Below are 15,413 nucleotides of genomic sequence, written 5' to 3'. Positions count from 1 at the left end.
TCTAGAGTTTTGAACATAAAGGAATGCTGTACTTTGTTGAATGGTTTTTCCGCATCTATCGAGATGATCATATGGTTCTTATTTTTAAGCCTATTGATATGGTGAATAACATTTATTGATTTCCGTATATTGAACCAACCTTGCATCCCAGGGATAAATCCTACCTGATCATGGTGCACAATTTTTTTGATATATTTTTGTATCCGGTTCGCCAGAAGTTTATTGAGGATTTTTGCATCTAGGTTCATTAGAGATATGGTCTGTAGTTTTCTTTCTTTGAAGTGTCTTTGTCTGGTTTAGGAATCAGGGTGATGTTGGCCTCATAGAATGAATTTGGGAGTTATCCCTCTTTTTCTATTTCCTGAAATAGCTTAAAAAGTATTGGTATTAGTTCCTCTTTAAAGGTTTTGTAAAACTCTGCTGTATACCCATCCGGTCCTGGGCTTTTGTTAGTTGGTAGTTTTTTGATGGTTTCTTCTATTTCCTCAAATGATATTGGTCTGTTTAGGTTGTCAATATCATCCTGACTCAACCTGGGCAAATCATATGACTTAAGAAATTTATCGATGCCTTCACTATCTTCTATTTTATTGGAGTATAAGGATTCAAAATAATTTCTGATAATCTTCTGTATTTCTGAAGTGTCTGTTGTGATATTGCCTTTTTCATCCCGTATGCTAGTAATTTGAGTTCTCTCTCTTCTTCTCTTTGTTAGCGTGGCTAAGGGTCTGTCGATTTTATTTATTTTTTCAAAGAACCAACTTTTAGTTTTGTCAATTTTTTCAATTGTTTCTTTTGTTTCGATTCCATTAATTTCATCTCTGATTTTAATTATTTCTTGTCTTCTTCTTCTTTTGCTGTTGTTTTGCTCTTCTTTTTCTAGGATTTTGAGTTGAAGTATTAGATCATTTATTTGTTAGTTTTTTTCTTTTTTTAAGGAATGAACTCCAAGCAATAAATTTTCCTCGTAGAACTGCTTTCAATGTGTCCCATAGATTCCGATATGTTGTGTCTGTGTTTTCATTTACCTCTAAGAATTTTTTAATTTCCTCCTTGATGTCTTCTATAATCCATTGATCATTCAGTAACCTATTGTTCATTCTCCAAGTGATGCATGATTTTTCCTTACTTCTTTTATCGTTGATTTTAAATTTCATTCCATTATGATCAGATAAGATGCATGGTATTATCTCTACTCCTTTATATTGTCTAAGAGTTGCCCTGTGACATAATATATGATCTATTTTTGAGAAGGATCCATGTGCTGCTGAGAAAAAAAGTGTAACTGCTTGATCTTCGGTGGTATATTCTATATATGTCAATTAAGTCTAGGTTATTAATTATGTTATTGAGTTCTATAGTTTCCTTATTCACCTTTTGTTTGGAAGATCTGTCCAGTGGCGAGAGAGGTGTGTTGAAGTCTCCCATGATTATTGTATGGTGGTCTATTAGACTCTTGAACTTGAGAAGAGTTTGTTTGATGAACATAGCTGCACCATTGTTTGGGGCATATATATTTATGAATGTTGTGTCTTGTTGGTGTATGGTTCCCTTGAGCAGTATGTAGTGTCCCTCTTCATCCCTTTTGATTAACTTTGGCTTGAAATCTATTTTATTTGATATGAGTATGGACACTCCTGCTTGTTTCCGAAGTCCATATGAGTGATATGATTTTTCCCAACCTTTCACCTTCAGTCTATGTATGTCTTTTCCTATCAAATGCGTCTCCTGAAGGCAGCATATTGTTGGGTCTTGTTTTGTGATCCATTCTACTAACCTGTGTCTCTTAATTGGTGGGTTTAAGCCATTAACATTTAGGGTTATTATTGATATATGGGTTGTTCATCCAGCCATATTTGTTTATTTATGTTACTAAACATGGTTCTTTTTCCTCTTTGATTATTCTCCCCCCCCCCTTTACTGTACTACCTCCCGCTGTTGGTTTTCATTGATATTTTCCATTTCCTCTTCCTGTAATATTTTGCTGAGGATGTTTTGAAGAGATGGTTTTCTAGCTGCAAATTCTTTTAACTTTTGTTTATCATGGAAGGTTTTAATTTCATCTTCCATCCTGAAGCTTAATTTTGCTGGATACACAATTCTTGGTTGGAACCCATTTTCTTTCAGTGTTTGAAATATGTTATTCCAGGATCTTCTAGCTTTCAGAGTCTGTGTTGAAAGATCAGCTGTTATCCTGATTGGTTTACCCCTAAATGTAATCTGCTTCCTTTCTCTTGTAGCTTTTAAAATTCTCTCCTTATTCTGTATGTTGGGCATCTACATTATAATGTGTCTAGGTGTGGATCTCTTATGATTTTGCACATTCGGTGTCCTGTAGGCTTCTAGGATTTGGGATTCTGTCTCATTCTTCAAGTCTGGGAAGTTTTCTCGTATTATTTCGTTGAATAGATTGCTCATTCCTATGGTTTGGACTTCTATACCATCCTATATCCCAATGACTCTTAAGTTTGGCCTCTTTATGTTATCCCATATTTCTTAAATATTCTGCTCATGGTTTCTTAACAGCTTTGCTGAGCTGTCTATGTTCTTCTCCAGTTGAAATACTTTCTCTTCATTGTCTGATGTTCTATCTTCTAAGAGTTCTACTCTGCTGGTAGTATTCTCAATTGAGTTTTTAAGTTGGTTTATTGTTTACTGCATTTCCAGGATTTCTGTTTGTTTGTTTTTTATAACCTCTATCTCCCTGTATAATTGATCTTTTGCTTCTTGGATTTGTTTATGTAATTCATTGTCAATGTGGTCGAAGTGGTCTTTCATTGTCTGATTTTGCTGTCTAATGTCTTCCTTGAGACTCCAGATCATCTGAAGCATGCATATCCTGAATTCTTTATCTGACATTCCATCTGCTGCAGATATTACCTCTTCTAAAGTTGAGTTGACCTGCATTACTTGTGGTCCTTTTTTCCTTGTCTTTTCATACTGATCGCGTTTCTTTCTGCTTGGTGAAACTGTTGTGTTATTGATTTTCCCCCCTATATATTTATGTTGCTCTTGTATAGTTGCAAAGTCTCCCTCGCAGGCTTTGTCGGTGGTTCTGCCCCTCCTCCAATTGGGGCAATGTGCCTACCACGCTGGCAGGCTGCTGGGCCTGTACTTTCGGTGGGCCTGTTCTTTCGGTGGTCACAGGTCCACCTACCTTGCAGGTGTGAGCAGCGGCTCTGCCCCTCCGCTGGCGGCTAGGCCTGTTCTGTCTATCAGTTGCAGGTCTGTCTACCTAACAAGCACTGGTGGCGGCTCTGCCCCTCCCCCAACCAGGGTGATGTGTCTGGCGGGCCACTGGGCCTTTTTGTCAGTGGTCACGGTTCCGCCTACCTTGCAGGCGGGTGGAGCAGCTGTGACCCTCCGAGAGTTGCTGGGCCTGACCTGCCGGTGGGTGGCAGATGCACCTACCTTGCAGGCGCGGGGGTGGCTCTGCCGCTCCGTGGGTCGCTGGGCCTGATCTGCTGGTGAGTCGCATTCCTGCCTACCTTGCAGGCGCCCGGCTGCTCTGCCCCTTCCCCAATGGGGCCGGGCGATGTGTTTGGCCGGCCGCTGGGCCTGTTCTGTCAGTGGTCACAGTTCTGCCTACCTAGCAGGCGCGTGGGGCAGCTGTGCCCCTCCGCAGTTAGTTGGGCCTGACCTACCGGTGGCTCGCAGGTCTGCCTACCTTGCAGGCTCGGGCGGTGGCTCTGCCGCTCGGCGGATTGCTGTGCCTGTTCTGCTCTTGGGTCGCTGGTCCGCCTACCTTGCAGGCGCCCCGCGGCTCTGCCCCTCCCCCAACCGGAGCGATGTGTCTGGCGGGCCACTGGGCTTGTTTTTTCAGTGGTCACGGTTCCGCCTACCTTGCAGGCACGTGGGGCAGCTGTGCCCCTCCGCAGGTTGCTGGGCCTGACCTGCCGGTGCTCGCAGGTCTGCCTACCTTGCAGGCGCCCTGCGGCTCTTTTCCTCCCCCAACCGGGGCGGGGCGATGTGTCTGGCCGGCCGCTGGGCCTGTTCTGTTGGTGGTCACGGTTCTGCCAACCTAGCAGGCGCATGGGGCAGCTGTGCCCCTCCACAGGATGTTTGGCCTGACCTGCCGGTAGGTCACAACTCTGCCTACCTTGCAGGCTTGGGGAGTGGCACTGCCGCTCTGTGGATTGCTGTGCCTTTTCCACTGGTGGGTCGCGGGTCCGCCTACCTTGCTGGCGCCTGGCGGCTCTGCCACTCCCCCAACCGGGGCGATGTGTTGGCGGGCCACTGGGCCTGTTTTGTCTGTGGTCACGGTTCCGCCTACCTTGCACATGGGTGGAGCAGCTATGTCCCTCCGAGAGTTGCTAGGCCTGACCTGCCGGTGGCTGGCAAGTGCACCAACCTTGCAGGCCCAGAGGTGTCTCTGCCGCTCCGCGCGTTGCTGGGCCTAATCTGCTGGTGAGTCGCAGGTCTGCTTACCTTGCAGGTGCCCTGCGGCTCTGAACCTCCCCCAACCGGGGCAGGGCGATGTGTCTGGCCGGCCGCTGGGCCTGTTCTGTTGGTGGTCACGGTTCTGCCTACCTAGCAGGCGCGTGGGGCAGCTGTGCCCATCCGAAGGATGTTGGGCCTGACCTGCCGGTGGGTCGCAGGTCTGCCTGCCTTGCGGGCTCCGGGGGTGGCTCTGCCGCTCTGCGGATTGCTGTGCCTGTTCTGCTGGTGGGTCGCAGGTCCGCCTACCTTGCAGGCGCCGGCGGCTCTACCCCTCCCCCAACCGGGGCGATGTGTCTGGCGGGCCACTGGGCCTGTTTTTTCAGTGGTCATGGTTCTGCCTAACTTGCAGGCGCGTGGGGCAGCTGTGCCCCTCTACAGGTTGCTTGGCCTGACCTGCCGGTGGTCCCATGTCTGTCTACCTTGCAGGCGCCCGGCGGCTCTGCTCCTCCCCCAACCGGGGCGGGGAGATGTGTCTGGCCGGCCGCTGGGCCTGTTCTGTCGGTGGTCACGGTTCTGCCTACCTAGCAGGCGCGTGGGGCAGCTGTGCCCCTCCGAAGGTTGTTGGGCCTGACCTGCCGGTGGGTCGCAGGTCTGCCTTCCTTGCAGGCTCGGGGGGTGGCTCTGCCGCTCTGCGGATTGCTGTGCCTTTTCTGCTTGTGGGTCGCGGGTCCGCCTACTTTGCAGGCGCCCGGTGGCTCTACAACATTGTTATTAATGAAAAAGGCTGACTAAAAACAGCAATATTCTTTAAGCTGTACATAAATGAACAAATTCTTTGTTAAGGAAAAATGCCCTGTGCAGGCAGGGATGGCTGAAATACTGATTATGCTGAGATTCTGAAAATCTCAGTACTTTTTTTTTAACCTCTAACTAGTAAATTTTTCTAGCTAAATAAATCTCTCTATATTTCTTTTCTTACTTTTAAAACCAGAGGAGCAACACTTGTCTTTTTTAACATTCTGGATTGTTTTCCAATTTGACTGAAATAAAACATATAGAAGTCTTTTGGAATATATTACAAAGAATACAAAAAAGAGTGAACAATCATTGTTAATTTTGTGACTCTTTTTCTTTCAATTGCTGTTCTAGCTCAAAATGGGTAACTTATCCTTCTTCAATTACTTCTAACTGATTATATATCCATTTTCTTCGTATCATTTGGAAGCCACACTTTATCCACTTTTGGTCTTTTGCTTAAGTCATTACAAGATTTTATTTGTATGTTGTTGTGTGTTGATCCTATTGATTTTTTCTCTCATTAATTTAATTTAATATATAATTAAATTGTTGCAAATATGTCTCTATTAGTGAGGGTACAATGCCCCCAGACCTTATTGTTAGCCATATGTTGTTACAAACTCAGTTCTTCATGAATTATATTTAATATTAATAAAATTGTGAATGATATTCAATATGACTTTTGTATGGATTCCATGTATAAGAAGACTTTGTGCTATTGTAGCTGGTAAGCCAACATTTTATGATAAAAAAATTTAATCTTTACATACAACCTTCAGTTTACCTTACTAATTGGTCCATCGAAATTAAGACTATGAAACATAGCTCATTGATTATTTTGTCATAAGAATAAGGCCTCACTCAACCTTGACTCCAGATCCATTTCTCTGATTCATCTCCTGATATAACACTACCTATAGAATAACAGTGATGTCTGAATTTACTAATGTACATGAAAATACTGATCATAGACCTCATTCACAGAAAAATGAAATGTCACCAATGACTGTTGAGTATTGGTGAATAAATTTTGGAGGCAATGTCACATTATCAATTTTCAAATTTTAAAAAATTTTCTCTGCTTTGGTTATTGTGTTGAGTATTAAATTTTGATCTCTTCTTAGAGGAATTGTACAATGGTCTCATTTGTACAGCTTCTCTCCAGTGTGTTTTCTCTGATGTCTAGTAATGCATGATATATAATTTAAAATGTTTCTACATTCTCTACATTTATACGTCTTCTTTCCAGAATAAATAGCCTAGTGGTGAGAAAGACTTGATTTCTTATTAAAAGCTTTGCTGCATTATTTTCATTTTTAGGGGTTCTTTTCTGTATAAATTATGTTGTTAATAAGATATAGTTTTTCTTTAAAAGTATTATCAGTTTATTCACATTTCATATTCACCAGGGTGTCTTCTGCTGTGGTGAATAAAGTTTTATTTTTTATTAAAAGTTTTGCCACATTATTCACATTTTTAGGGCTATTCTCCACTGTGAGCTCTCCTGTGTTCAATAGGCCTGTTTTGTTGCTAAAAGCTCTGCTACACTCTTTACATTTTTAAGCCTTCTCTCTAGTGTGAATTCTGCTTTGGCGAATAAGGTTTAATAATTGAGTAAAACCTTTGTCACATACTTTCCATTTGTGGGGCTTCTCTCCAGTGTGAGTTCTTCTGTGGCAAATAAGGTGTGATTGTTGACCCAAAGATTTGCCACATTCTTTACATTTGTAGGGCTTCTCTCCAGTGTGTGTTCTACTCTGGCAAATAAAGAGTGATTTTCAACCAAAATTTTTGCCACATTCTTTACATTTGTAAGGATTCTCTCCAGTGTGATTTCTGCTGTGGCAAATAAGGTGTAATTTTTGACTGAAAGCGTTGCCACATTCTTTACATCTGTAGGGCTTCTCTCTAGTTTGAGTTCTTCTGTGATGAATAAGGCTTATATTTTGACTAAAATATTTGCCACATTCTTTACATTTGTAGGGCTTTTCTCTAGTGTCTATTTTTCTTTGATAAATATGGTTTAATGTTTGACTAAAAACATTACCACATTCTTCACATTTGGAGGGCTTCCCTTCATTGTGAATTCTGATTTGCTTAATAAAGTTTGATTTTTCTTTAAAAACTTTATCACATTCTGCCCATTGGTAGCACATCTCTCCAGTGTGGGTTCTTCTGTGGTAAATAAAACCTTTTGTTTACTTAAAGATTTGTCGCATTGTTTATATTTGTAAGGCTTCTCTCCAGTATAATTTCTCTGGTTTTGAACAAGGCCTGATTTTTTTATATGATTTCTTGTGTTTACTCTCACTTGTACTTTTGCATGTTTTATTTTGTTGTAAATAGTCAAGATCACAACTTCTATATTTTCCACTTATCCCTTCATAAAATATATGTTTTATGCCCTTTTCTGGTGAATGTTCTTGGGTATGATTAATAGTCATGGCCAGGAAGGCCAAGTTTCTATAATTCTCTAACATCACATCTCTATATAATTTTTTTCTGAGCAGGCTGAAGGCATTCCCACTCCTCTTCAGTAAAATCAATGACTACATCCCTGAATGTTAACAGTTCCATTTCCTGGCTCTCAGGGTTCTCAGCATTCTCCCTGTTGTTTGTTTTCAGATTCTGCATAGTATAGACACCTGAGATCTGGATATAGGACAGAAGCCTAAAAAAAGATTGAAAAACAAGATTAGGTTTTAAGCTTAGGTTAAGACTAGAATTAGAGGTGGGAACTGTATTGGGGTTAGGGCTAGGATTATAACAATGACTAATAAATGAACTATGGTTATGATTACAGGTAAATTTAGGGTTAGGGTTAAGGCTAAGTCTAATGTTAGGGTTAATTCAAGGTTAGCATGAGGTTTAGAGCTAGGATTAGTGTTAGGATCAGCATCAGGGTCAGGGTTATTTTTAGAGTTAGGGTTAGGGCTAGGTGTAGGTTTAAGGTTTGGTTTAGTTTCAGGGTTAGGTTTAGGGTTAGGAATATGGCTTGGTTTTGTTTTATGGCTAGGGCTAAGGGTAAGTAAATTTTAGTATTAGCATTATTGTTAGGGCTAGTATTAGAATTTGGATTAGGATTATGGTTATGGTTAAATTTAGAGTTAGGTTTAAATTTAGAGTTAGGTTTATATCAAAGGTTGGGCTGGGGCTACGGATAAAACTAGGGATAGAATAGGGCAATAGTTAGAGTTATTCTGAAGGCTAGGTTTAGGTTTAGGATAAGACTAAATTAGGATTAGTGCTAGGCTTAGTGTTAGTGTTAGGCCTAGGTTTAAGGCAAAAGTTATGGTTAGGTTTCAGATTATGTTTAGGTTTAGGGTTATGGTTAGGTTTAGGGTAAAGATGGGGCTATAGCTAGGTTTAGGGCTAGGGCGAGGGTTAGAATTAGGTTTATACCTCAGGTTATATTTTGGGATAGGATTAAGGCTAGGTTTAGGGATAGGATAAGGGCTAGGGCTAATTTCAGGTCCAGCTTTACAGTTAAAGATAGTTTTATGGTTAGGTTAGATGTAGTGTAAGGATTAGATTTAGGGTTTGGGTCAGGCTTAGAGCTAAGGGTATTTTTTGGGTGAGGTTTGTGATTAGTGTTTTGGATAGGTTAAGATTTAAATTTAGGGCTAGAATTACCATAGGGTTAAGATTAGCGTAATGATATAGTTAGGTTTAGTTTTCAAGTTAGGTTTAGGGTAATGGATAGAATTAGGATAGGGATATGAAAAGGTTTAGGCCTAGGGTTAGCATTAGGGTTAGGATAATGGTTAGGGTAATGGATAGGGTTAGAGCTAGGGTTAGAGCTAAGTTATGGTTATTCATATTGCTAGGTTTAGGGTTAAAGTTAGGGTTAGGGTTAAACCACTGTTTAAAACTCAGATTAAGCTAGGTTTTTGGTTAAGTTAGGCCTAGGGTTAGGTTAATGGCTAATGTAAGTACTAGGGTAACAATTAGGGCTAGTTTTGGGGTTAGGGTTAGGTCTATGTCTAGTGTTATGTTTAGGGTTAAGTTTAGGTTGATGTTTAAAGCCAGGGTTAGAGTTAGTGTCAGAATCACATTTAGGGTTAGTTCTACTTAAAACTCGAATTAGGGCTAGGTTTAAGGATAGATATAGGGTTAGAGTTTGGTTTAGGTTAAGGGTTAGGGTGAGGACTATGGCTCAGTTTTGTATTAGGGCTAGGGCTAGACTTAGGGCTAGTTTTAGGAGTAACTTTAGGGTTAGTGTTAGTGTTAGGTAAAGGCTTAGACTTTGAATTAGGGTTAGATTTAGAGTTAAGGTTAGATCTAGGGTTAGGGTTAGGGCTAAGGAAATGGCTATGGTTAGACCTAGAGTTAGAGCAAGGTTTAGTTTCCATTAAGAGATATGGTTAGAACTAGTTTTAGGGTTAGGGAGAGAGTTAGACTTAGTTTTAAGTCTAAAGTTATGATTAGGGTTAGGGTTAGGGATAGCACTAAGGTAGGTCTAAGATTAGGGATAGGGTTGGTTTTAAGTAAGGCCTAGTTTTAAGGTTAGGGTTATGATAAAGTCTATGTTTAGGGTTAATATGGGCTAGGGTTTGTGTTTGGGATAGGGCTCTGATTATATCTAGGGCTAATGTCAGGTCTAGGGTCATGGTTATGGATAGTTTTAGGGTTAGGATTCACCTAGGTATAATATAATGTTTAGATTTTGGGTAAGGGTTAGGTTAGAGCTAGTGAACTTATTAGTGTCAGGGTAATGGTTACGGTTTCTTTTAGGTTTGAGTTTAGGATTAGGGCTCAAATTAACATTAGGTTCATGGTTGGGTAATAATGGGGTTAGATTTAGGGTTCAGGTAAGGTTTAGGGTAATTGATAGGGTTCGGGTTAGTGATAGGTTTGGAGTTAGGCCTAGGGTTAGAATTAGGGAAAGGGTTATGTTTAGGGTAATGAATACATTAGAGTTAAGGTTAGGGCTAGGGTTATAGTAAGGATTAGCTCATGAGATAAGTTTAGGCCTAGAGTTACCATTAGGGTATGGGTTACCATTAGGGTAATGGATACAGTTAGAGCTAAGTATATAGCTAGAATTATGGTTAGGATTATTTCTTAATTTAGTGTTAGGGTATGGATTAGAACTGTGTAAGGGTTAGTAATATGTTTAGTGTAAGAGTTAGGTTCTGTGCTATGATTAGGGTTACAGCAAGGGTTAGGTTCAGGGTTATGTTTAGAGATAGGATTAGGGTAGGTTTAGGGTAAGGGTAAGTGTTAGAGACATTATTTTAATTAAGTTTAGGGCCAGGGTTAGGATAATAAATACTGATAGATGTAGGTTTAAGTTTAGGGAGAGGTTTAGATTTAAGTTTAGGGTTAGGTGTATGATTATGTTTAAGTTTATGTTAAGGGTTTGGGTTTGATCTATGTTTAGGGCTATAGTGAGTATTAGATTAGGGTTAAATCTAGTGTTTGTTTTCTTTTTAGGGTTAGGATTATGGTTGGGTTTAAGGCTAGGGTTGCAATTAGGGTTAGGGTTAGGGTAATGGGTACATTTAGAGCTAGGGTTAGGGCTAGGGTTAAGGTTAGGATTAGGACAAGTTTTAGGGTTAGATTCAGGGATAGTTCTTGGTTTATGTTTATAGTAAGGGTTAGGTTTTGAGCTAGGGGTAAGACTAAGGCAAGGGTTAGGTTTGGGAAAGGGCTAGGATTAGGGTTAGGTTTATGCTTAGGGCTAAGTTAAAGCCTAAGATTAGGTCTAGGTTTTGTGTTAGGTTTAGGCCTAGGGTTAAAGCTGTGTGTAATATAATAGATAGGGTTATGATTGGTCTAGTTTAGGGTAAGGGTTATGCTAAGGTTTAGTGTTAGGTTTAGAATTTTAGTTAGGTCACGTTTACAATTAGGTTTACTGTTAAAGGCAGAGTCAGTATTTGGGTTAGAGTTTAAGTTAGGGTTACAGTTAATGTTTAAGGTTAGGACTATTGCTAAGATTTTTTTAGAAGGAGATAGAGATAGAGAGATAGAGAGAGAGAGAGAGAGAGAGAGAGAGAGAGAGAGAGAGAGAGGATGAATTTTAAAATATTTTTTATATTTTATACTTTTTGGTGGGCAAACATCTTTTTTTAAAATTTTATTTTTATTATTGCTCTGGATCGAACATAACACCCCGCGCATGCCGGCGAATATGTTACAACTTGAGCCAAATCCTCAGCTCCTATTGCTCAGTTTTGTTTAATCCTAGGTTTAGGGTTAGGGCTAATTATATGATTAGCATTAGGGTTAGGGCTAGGGTTTGTGTTAGGTTTAGGCTTAGGATTATGTTAAGATTTGGACTTAGGGTTAAATCTAGGGTTAGGGCTAGATCTAAGGATAGGACAAGGTTTAGGGTTAGGTTTATAATTATGGTAAATGGTAGGAAAAGAACTAGGGATAAGGCTAGGGCAAAAGTTAGAGTTAGTCTTAGGGCTAGATTAATGGTTAGTTTTAGGGATAGGGCTAAATCAGGGCAAGGATTAGAACTAGGGTTAGTGTTCAGCTTAGGCCTAGCATTAGGGCTACGTTTAGATTTAATTTTAGGGAAAGGGATATTTTATAGCTGGATTTAGAAGTAGAGTGAGGGTTAGAATTAGGATTAGGGCTAGGGTTAGGGTTAGGGTTACAATTACGGCTAGGATTAGGACTAGGATGAGGGCTAGGGTTTGTTTTAGTGTTAGGCCTACAATTAGAACTAGGGATAATGTCAGGTCTAGTGTTACAGGTAGGAGTAGATTTAGGATTAGGTCTATGTCTTCATCTAGTGTAAGTTTTAAGTTTAGGGGAAAGGTCAGTTTTAGAGCTAGGAGTATTTTTAGTTTCAGGGTCAGAGTTATGGTTTGTATTAAGTTAAGATTTAGGGGTATGGCTCAAATGAGCATTAGGGTTAGAGTTATATTTATGGTAATATATAGGGTTAGTATTAGGGTTCAGGGTAGATTAGAGTAATGGAGAGATTTGGGGTTTTCTATAGTGTTAGGGTTAGGCCTAGATAGAATTTGGAATAGGGTTATCATAAGGGTAATGTATAGGGTTTGTGTTAGGGTTAGGTTTAGGGCTAGGATTAGTGTTATTGTTAGGGATAAGGCTAGGGTTATGTTTAGTCAAATGTTAGGCTTTGAGCTATGCTTAGGTCTAAGGTGAGGGTTAGGTTTAGGGTTAGGGAAAGTTTAGGGTTAGGGTTATGCTTACGGTAGGTTTAGGACTTGAATTATGGCTATGATTGGTTTTAGGTTTAGGTCTAGAGTTAATGCTATGGTTAATGTAAGATCTAGGGTTCTAATTAGGGCTAGTTTTAGGTTTAGGGTTTTGACTAGGTTTAGTGTTAGGTTTAGATTTTGGTTTAGAGTAACTTTTAGAGCTAGGTTTAGTCAATGTGAGTATTTAGATTAGAGTTAGGATAAAAGCGAGAATCAGTAGTAGGGTTAGGTCTAGGGGTAGTGTTGTTGTTTGGTTTAGGTTAATCTTTATTGTTAGGGCTAGAACTAGGTTTTTTTTTTAAGATCTAGGGCTAGAGTTATTGATAAGTTTAGAATTAGGTTTAGGTCTAAGGTTAGTGTTAGGATTAGGTTTAAGTAAAACTTTACTGGTATGGCTAGTTTCAGATTTCAGTTTAGGGTTAAGGTTAAGTTTAGACCTATAATTAATGTTATGGTCAGAATAAGGGTGAACTTTAGGGTTCGGTTTGGGTTAGGTTTAGAGCTAGAATGAGTGGTAGGTTTTGAACTAGTAATAGGGTTAGTGTTTGATTTAGGCTAAGGATTGTAATTAGTACTAGGGTTAGCATTATGGATAGAGTTTGGCTTAAGATAAAGGATAGAGTTAGAGCTAGTCTTAGAGCTATGGTTAGGGTTAGGTTTAGGGCTATGTTTAGGGTTAGGATTAGGGTTAAATCTGGTTTAAGGGCTCAGATTAGGGCTATCTTTGTTTTGGGGTTAGGGCTAGGTTTAGGACTATGGCTAACGTAAGAACTAGGATTATTATTGTGGGTAATTTAGGGTTAGGGTTTGGGCTAGGAATGGTGTTTGCATTTGCTTCATGGTTATGGTGATATATAGAGCTAGGGTTAGTGTTTGGATATGAGTCTGGAAAAGGGTTGGTTTTAGTCCTAGGACTCGAATTTGAACTAGTTTTATGGCTTGTTGTAAGGTTGGGGTATGGTTTAGTTTAGAATTCGGGTTAGGGTAAACACTCATTTTTTTAGGGCTAGATCAAGTGTTAGGGTTAGTTTTATGATTAGCGAGAGTTTTTAGCTAATGGTAGCGTGAGGTTTAGGCTTAAGGTTAGGGTTAGATTTAGAGTTATAGTTAGATGTAGGGTTAGGGCTAAGGTTAGGCCTAGTGTTATGTTTATGGTAACAGACAGGTTCAGAAATAGAAATGGGGCTAGGGCGAGAGTTAGAGTTATTTTAGGCCTAGAGTTAGGGGTTTGCTTAAAGTTGGGGCTAAATTAGGGATAGTTTAGTGCTAGGTTTAATTTAAGGGTAAGGCCCATGGTTAGGGTTAGAATTAGGGTTAGTGTTAGTGTTAGGGTTATGGTTTGTTTTGGGGAAGGGAAGATTATTGCTAGGTTCAGGGCAAGTCAAGGGTTAAATTAGGTATAGGAATAGGGTGAGTGTTCGGGTTAGGATTAAGGCTAGGTTTAGGGCTAGAATGAGGCCTAGGGTTTGTGTTAGGTTTAGAGCTACAATTAGGGCTTGGATTAATGTCAGGTAGAGGGTTATGGTTAGGAATAGTGTTAACTTTAGATTTATGGCTAGGTCTAGTGGAAAGTTAGGTTTAGGGTAAAGATCAGGTTTAGAGCTAGGTGTATTATTATGATCACAGTCCGGTTTAGGGTTCGATTTAGGATAAGGTTTGGGATTAGGGCTAAAATTAGCATAAGGGTTAGGGTTAAAGTAATGGATAGTGTTAGGTTTAAGGTTCAGATTAGGTTTAGAGTAATAGATAGGGTTAGTGTTAGCGATATAATTAGGGTTAGCGTTTGGGTTAGGTTTATGCTTAAAGTAATGGAGAGGGTTAGTGCTAGAGTTAGGGCTTGTGTTAACATTAGAATTTTGGCTAGGTTTAGAGATAGGACTAGGGTTAGTGTTTGTGTTAGGTTTAGCAGAATTGTTAGGGTTTGAGCTAGGGTTAGAGTCAGGGCTACAGTTGGGTTTAGGGTTAGGATTATGACTTGGGTTAGCATTAGGATTAGGGTTATGTTTAAGGTAATGGGTAGAGTTTGTGCTAGGATTTGTGCTATGGTTACACTTAGGATTAGGGCTAGATATAGGGTTAGGTTGAGGGTTAGGGCTATTGTTATGTTTAGGGTAAGGATTAGGGTTTGAGTAGGGTTAGGGCCAGGGCCAGTGATAGGGTTATGTTTAGTGCTAGGGATAGTGTTAGGGTTACTCTTAGGTCTAGACTTAGGGATAGGATTAGGGGTAGGTTTTGTGTGAGGTTTAGGATTAGTGTTAGTTGTATGGGTAATGTAAGAGCTAGGGTTATGGCTATGGGTAGATTTAGGTTTTTTCAAGTGTTAGGGTTAGTTTTTCGGTTAGCATAAGGTTCAGAGCTAGGGTTTGTGTTAGGATAAGTTTCTAGCGTTAAGTCTAGTGTTACAGTTAGGGATAGATATAGGGTTATATTTATGGTTAGGTCTACTGTTAGGGTTAAATTTAGGGTAATGATCAAGCTTAGAGGTAGATGTATTATTAAGGTCCGAATATGGCTTAGAGTTTTGTTTAGGTTAAGGTTCAGGTTTAGGGCTTTAATTAGCGTTAGGGTTAGAGTTAGGGTTAAATAGTCTTAGGTTTAGGGTACAGGTTAGTTTTAGATAATGGATAGGTTTAGGGATTGTGATTGAGTTAGGGTTAGAATTAGGGTTAGGATTATGGTTAGGGTGATGAATAGAATAAGAGCTAGGTTTTGGGCTAGGTTTATGGGTAGGATTAAAGCTAGGGTTAGTGTAGTGTATAGAATTAGAGCTATGGTTAGGACTATGATTAAGTTAGGGTTGGGATAGAGTTAGTGTTATGTTTAGGGTAAAGTTTAGGCTTTGAGCTAGGGTTAGGTTTTGGGGAGGGTAAGGGTTAGGGCTAGGGCAAGGGTTAGTTTTGGGTTAACTTATTGCTAGGTTTAGGCCTAGAATTAGGGCTATGTTTTGTGTAAGTTTAGGCCTAGGTTTAGGCCCCTGGGTAGTTAAGATCTATAATAAGATCTAATCATAATTAGGGCTAGTTTTAGGGTGAGCATTATGGCTAGGTGTAGTGT

This window comes from Callospermophilus lateralis, chromosome 12, assembly GCF_048772815.1.
Source record: "Callospermophilus lateralis isolate mCalLat2 chromosome 12, mCalLat2.hap1, whole genome shotgun sequence".
Taxonomy (NCBI): Eukaryota; Metazoa; Chordata; class Mammalia; order Rodentia; family Sciuridae; genus Callospermophilus; species Callospermophilus lateralis.
Note: the sequence above shows the minus strand (reverse complement) of the source record.